Genomic DNA, 7,318 nt, shown 5'->3' on the forward strand with positions numbered 1-7,318 from the left:
TGCTTATCTGAATCTCGTGTGCCAGTATGACCACTGCTGTCAAATTTTCTGACATTGTATCAGTGATGATTTGTGCCCATAAAACAGTTGCTCATATATTGATTGTCATCAAATGCAAGTGACAATCAGCATCAAAACTTAATGCCAGGTAGGCATAATGCCTGAGTCTCTTTTTGGTAGTTTTAGGTTTCCACATGTGATTGTCACATGAAAACCAGAAAGAAAAACAACCCCAGATGTTGTGCATTGTGACTTGAACAAACGCACAGTGTTAATGTACCTACCCTGATGCCAGTTCAGGAAATAATTGGTTTGCATCTCTTATATTTTCACTTATGACCCTGACGTTCTCTTTTTGTTCATACTTTGACTGCATATGCCAGAAGCGACAACTTTGTGTGAGAATTGGAAGTAACAGTTCTTCTTACTTTCCCCTGAATGACAGACGGTAGTTAAGGTGTGATGTTGTATTTGCAGCCTTAAAGTACCTTCTCACAGTGTGTAAAAAAAACGTTACCACAAATCATTCTATATGACGTCACTCCTGACGTCAAGTGTAAGCCCTCAAAGTGTACTGTGAATATTCGATCAGGGTATGTTCCCGAATTTGCCAGGTATGTTTCCAAATTTCCCATGTTCCCTTCTGTAGGTGTACATATGATATACCAATTAAATGATAACTGCCAGTGCTCGTGCAGGGGATTTCCCCCGACAAAATGTCCCCTTACCCCCTTTGCACATCTCTTTGGGCATTTGTGAAGGTCCACAAAGCAGGTATTATCTTAGCAGAGGGAATGCTGACAATTCAGTACAGCTGTATTATCTTTCCCTTTACCAGTGTGGAAATTTGCCACTTCAGTACCCTCTTGCCAGTAAAGAACTTTGGTTTTCTGATCAGTGATGAAGAAACAGTATTACCTTTCCAAATGAAAATTTGTACCTTAATGTTGTGGTGTTTGTATCTCCTGGTTTCTAGTATTCTTTCTTATGATTATATGTATAGGATTAGACAGTAAACCTAAATTGTAAATTTCTTTGTAAAAACAGTTACCAAAAGATAACACTGCTTTTTCTGTCAGGAAAGAAAAAAAGGCTTAAAAAAAGACAATTTCAAGTGTTTGTAACAATTATCTGATCAAGTAACCAAAAGCATTTACCAGTAAACAGCATTGGCGCAACTTTTTGTGTACCGGTAACTAATGTGCTTCATATCTATTTTATTCTTAAGGTTTCGAATTACCTTCTGATGCAAATTGTGCATTCTGACATCTGTGTAAGCTCATCAACGATGTTACTCTGTTTCTATACATTGTTTTAGATTGGCAAGCAGTGATCAAGGATCAGTCGTCTTTATTGTATGCATCATCTCCATTTGTGCTGAACCATTTCGTGTTTCGTATTTCATGTAGGCCTTGACTTTGGATGCACTTTTGCCATCAAGCTTCACGTTTCATTTGTCTTGTGTGCACAAAAAACAAACAAACAAAAGCAAACAACAGTTACTACCATATGTGAAACAGGATACATGTATGTATTGTACAGTGTAGTTGTTGAATCTTGAACACCTTCTTTATTACAAAAAGTTGATAAGAAAATTAGAAAAAAATGTTTTTTATATATATATATTAAAAAAAGCACAATAAAGAGAAGTAGTCAATTGACATTACTGCGAGTTATTTGTTTTGTGATGCTGTCCTGGGTCAGAGAGAAGGTTGGAGTCTACAGAGGTATTCATGAATGATAACAAATTTAAGAATGTTAATGCTTAGCTTGTACTCAAGGGAAGTATCAGTAACCCTCCTGATTTTAACAAACTTTTCAGCTCTGTAAAGCTCTTTTTAGCCCTGTAAAGCTCTTTTTAGCCAGACAAGGATTTTGTTTTTGCTAATACATGTACACGTATGACAGATACACTTCTCATAAACATATATCCAACTAAATTTATTTTCATCTAAAAAATGCTCTCTCCACATACATGTAGGACAGCATTTGGTGCAACCTTTTTGTCGAGGTGATGCTCTGTAACAATAACGAGCTTTAGATCTGCAAGGCGAATGCTGCGACGACGCTAATTAGGCAAAAAACTGGTGTTCTGCATATGTGCGAGACATCTGTTTCCATTGTCCAACCCACAAAGCTGCGTCGTCTGAGCGTTCGTGTCGCAGGTCTTAAAACTCGCTAATACATGTGTACATCACTTGATGTAATCAAGGTACTGTATAGAGTGATATATTGCTGGCCACTGTATGTGCCCAGTCACATCTGTACATGCATGCTTGAAAATACATGTACAGCTAGTCAGGTAGTCTATACAATGTACAAGTATCACCTACATCACGTGTGTGGCGATGTGTTGCTGTCGTTGACAGCAGTGAAACCCGATAACTAAGAAGCGATGAGCATTGAATCTAATAACTAAAAGGCTCACTCCTTTGGAACCACCCTGATTGTGATGTGTGAATGTTGATGAGTAAACTTCAGAGACTCCAACTCTCCCGCTTTCGACGGGAGGTGTACCGCCGAAAACCCATTTTCACGAAATCTCCCGTTCTCCCCGCTTGAGATTTAATTTCTCTCCCGCCCCCGGCTCTGTGTCTCCCGCTTGTATGGTTTTGTAGATGCCGAGTCAATTTCATAAGACACATGCATGTATAGCATCTGCACATGATATATGAAAGTTTTTAAGCCAAAATATATGATTTGATTCATTGAATTATTACTTAGTGCCATCGTATGTTGAAAATAAGCCTGAGATAGCACGAGAGAGCATAGAACCCTATAATGACCCAAGGACTTCGCGCTTCGCGCACATCAAGTTGGAGTCTCCCGTTTGCGAGGGGTTCAGGCGGGAGAATATCCAGATCAGAAGGTACTTGGGGTTGGAGTCTCTGAAACTCTATTTTCAGGCTTCACCATGTCAGAACTCAAATTTCTTTTCTGCATGCATAGTACACATATGAGCTTTTACCAGAAGACAACACACTCGTACACACACACACACACACATACGTGTCTGTGGTGGAAATCGAGGACATGTTTTACCCACAAGAATTTTACCACATAAGCCGAGGACTTGTGTGTAAGTAGGAATCTTTGTCAACCGAGAACTCATTCGTATATTACCATACAACTGAGGACTTATTACAGGACCTACAAATGTACCCCTAAATGCGAAAGCAAACCGTCTGGAATGGTCTGTGAACTGAGGACGTCCCCGGTTCGCTGGGTGTCCTTGGTTTAAATGTAAAGCTTGTGTGTATGTCCTCGTTTTCCACCATGGGTAAGTGCACACACACACACACACACACATATGCTAGAGCATAATGTTCACAGCCATAACACAGCCAATGGAACAGAGTGAAGATCAGAATCACACAGGACAGTAAGGGTTTTAAAACCTGTATTCATAAATGGTATGTGTATTTCATTGTTGAGTGAATGAAGGACACATGTGGATATGTGTGTGTGTGTGTGTGAGGTAAGAGAGAGAGAGAGAGAGAGAGAGATGGTAAATGTACTGTACAGGGGAAACCATATTATAAACGAGGACCTGAAAAAAAATCCATGTTCATGTTCATGTTTTTCACTTAGGTCAGCGTACCCAAAGAAATGAGTTCGGACCTGCAAAAATCAACTGCTTATAAGAGGGTTTTGTTATATTCAACCTGTTAATAACAAGGTCCCGCTGTATTTAGATTTGGAGTCTGCTTCGTAGATACTAGTAGGCACTGTCTTTACTATTGACACCCACCGAGGACTGTCCACAGACCTAGCAGCTCTTGTTACGCTGAAATTTATTTCCTTGTGAGTCTTATGGCAAAACTTGATCGTCTGTTCATTCCAAAAGGTCATATCATCCTACAACAGTACACATGTTCATCAGCTGGAGGTGGCTTTATTAAGATAGCGCCAACTCTGTGTAGGCAAGTGTAAAAAGTTTGAGTCCCGTGAATGATGATTAACATGAGGCTTACTGTACATATCATCGATGTTAACCACTAAATGACATAATAGGCTGGGGCGCACGGTAAACCTCATCTTTAGTAAATCGCGTTTTAATTTTTAAGTATTTTGGAATGCGTATTTGAGTATTTGTTAAAGCACATTTTTGGAATACAATACAGAAACTATGCTATTGAATGGTATATGTTTTAATGATCAATCATAATCAGTGTTGTCACACTCAGATTCCAAATTAATGTGTCTGTTTGTGAAAACGTAAAGGTCGTATTTCCGCTTCCGGGAGCTACCACAAGGTGACACATTAATTTGGAAACCGAGCGTGACACCATTGATTATGATTGCTCATTAAAACATATAACATTCAAAACATAGGTTCTGTAGATTCCAAAAATGTCCATTTCAACAGATGATTACTCACTTAATGTACCCAAATACGCATTCCAAAATACATAAAACTTTAAATGTGATTTATCCAAAATGAGGTTTATCGTGCGCATGGGCTATTGCATCAGTTCGTGGTAACATCAATGATATATGATACGTATCCCATCATTCCTATCATATACATGTTTTCTGTAGATAAGAATATGTAACTCCTTCATGAAATGTGAATTGAAGATACACCACTCTTCACTCCAACTTCCAATATGCACGGATGCAAAACACAGTTAATATTCACGCCTTGTAACTTAGTAAAAACCTATTTAATTCATGAAAATTCCTTTCAATTTTATCAATAAAACAGAAATAATGTAATTGAGACAATAGAGAGAGTAAATCATACCAAATGTAATCTCTAAACAAAATAAGTATTTCAAATTTAAGATTTCTCTAACATGTATACCTTACATAGTAAAAAGTTGACCTGGTACCACTTACCTGTCTGAAAATGCCTGATTTGGTTGTAATACACCAACCACAAGAAATTTTACATACAATTACACTCGTGTATGTGAGCTGTATGATCTGATTAGGTGTAACATATACATAATATATGTTTAAATACGGCACAATCACTACATATTTACAGTCATTTTGCAACATTACAGCCAAAGATCATAAACAGCTCACCCCATGTCAGATGCTTGTCAAAATCCACTTTTCCCTTTCTTTTCCGACCAAACTATTACCACCCACTATTGCACCTTTCCGTAGCTTTCATTCTTCTCATTTCCCTACTTTTATGATTATTTTTTTTTTTTTGCATGTAATTACTCCCAAGCTGTATTTTTTTAAACCTGTAAATCACAGACACAGGTTCTAGACATTCTACATGTTTTGCTCAGTCCCAATATTTGACCAATGAACCTGTATGCACAGACAGATCTCGATGTGACAAAGTAAAGTCAAATGACTGTTACAGTACATCAAAGGCGAAGTGGACATTCCAAATTTCTGTGAATGACATATCAAGCGCACAATTACAAGTATAGAATAAAGTCATTTTTCACTACTAACAGACTGTCAAAATTTGTCCCTTACGTACCAATTGTGATCTACAGTTTACTAAGGGAAAGGTTGCAAAACCTTGTGCCTTTGAGTGAGGTGCCCTCGTTCTACCGTGGCTTTCGCTGATCAATATGTGAGCCTGTACAATGCAATGTACAGTTCATTGCCACCGCATGTGGGAAACACCTGCATGCAAGCCACTGTACATGCATGTAGACCTGCAGTGTGCTAGTAGAAACACATGTACATGTATACTACATACACTGGCATGTATATCAATGGAAAGATACATTCTGTGCACTTTATGCGTGTGGAAAATATCCCCCTAGAACTCCTCTGAAGTTTCTTGAGTTCCAAAAATTTTATACTTCAGAGTAATCAGCAATGAAATGCCAATATAAACGTGATCCATAACACTGTTAAGGTAAATTTCCACAACACATCTTGCCTGCCTATGCTGAAAATGTAGCGCAGCTCTCCTTCCTCTGTGTTTTCAGCTAATACAAGAAGTATGTCACTGAACAGCAAAATATCTACTTTCAACCACAATACATACTTTCAACAATATCTTAATCAATATATTTAGCACTAAATCAATCACTTCCCAAACCCGACATTTAACTTCCATTTATCTTTGAATTCATGTGAACCAATTTTACGCTATGTCCTTTAGAATAGAGACCCAGTATAAGTTTCTGAGAGTATGATGAGATAAAATACATGATACACGTTTTGTTTAACCATAGGATGCATCAGCACTAATCGTCTATTTCTTCAGAGTACTGTCAAGCCAATCTAGCTAATACTTCATTTTGTTCTACGCGATAGATAATGGGACTACACAGATACAATTGTGCAAATGATTTGACGAGGTATGCAAAACGAAGTCAGTATGCCCCAAACTGAAAATAGCGGCTTGAATATACGTATATCTAAGTACCTGATAACATGTCGGTTGCGAGACATCGTCTATGTAGCTTTGATTTTGTAACTGCTATGCATGTATGAACTATGGTGGACAAAAGCTGCCAGTATACAAACAAACAAAGAAACAGAAAATCTAACTCTGTTCAAGCTGCTACCATAATTGCTATGGTCAGTATTACCGTAATAGAATACATTACACACCTAGGTGCCACCACTAAAGCCATTTTCTCCAGTCGGCCACACGCTTACTCTGCCACACAAATAATTATTCACAAATGCTTGTCGTATTCATACACAAAAAATATATATATAAAGATAAAATATTGTATGTATGTACAAGAACAATGGTATAAGGCGAGATAACTTTGGTTCTGCATATGTAAATGTTGATACACACTACAAGCCTTTCTCAGTGTTCTACATTACCATCAGCGTCGTACTGGCAACTCTTCCCAACATCAAAGCCGTCATACATCAACCTGTAAACCTTATTACCCATCAGTCAATAATCCAGGGAGTGCAATGATACAATCTTCTTTACATAAAGTATTTCTAAAATGATCTAAAGCCAAGAGTCAGAGCCATTCTTAACTGTTCTGAAACAATGTGATTAGTCTAACAGGACTAAACTCTTTCAGTGGAACAGGCCAGTTATTATATTTTGAAGATACGAAGGCAATCGGTCCCTTTCAAAACAAAGACTAGATACGTGTACTTACCACCAAGAAAGCTAAGACATCCCAACCAATCTTACTTCTGATGTGACAAATTTTCTGTGAAATTTGGCATTTAATATACATATGTATAGCTGTTACACACATTAATCCAAAAAGAAATTAACTTCACCTTGTGTGTGAGTGGATGTGTATATATTTCACTATGAAATTACAATTCTTGAAACAAAACTAAGGTCATTAATCATAAAACAAGACATTGCCTTCTGCACAAAGATAGTAACTTTTAAGCACTACGTATGATA

The sequence above is a fragment of the Diadema antillarum genome, unplaced genomic scaffold (genome assembly GCF_040938485.1).
Source record: "Diadema antillarum isolate AM-2024a unplaced genomic scaffold, OU_Dant_1.0 scf00000062, whole genome shotgun sequence".
Lineage (NCBI taxonomy): Eukaryota > Metazoa > Echinodermata > Echinoidea > Diadematoida > Diadematidae > Diadema > Diadema antillarum.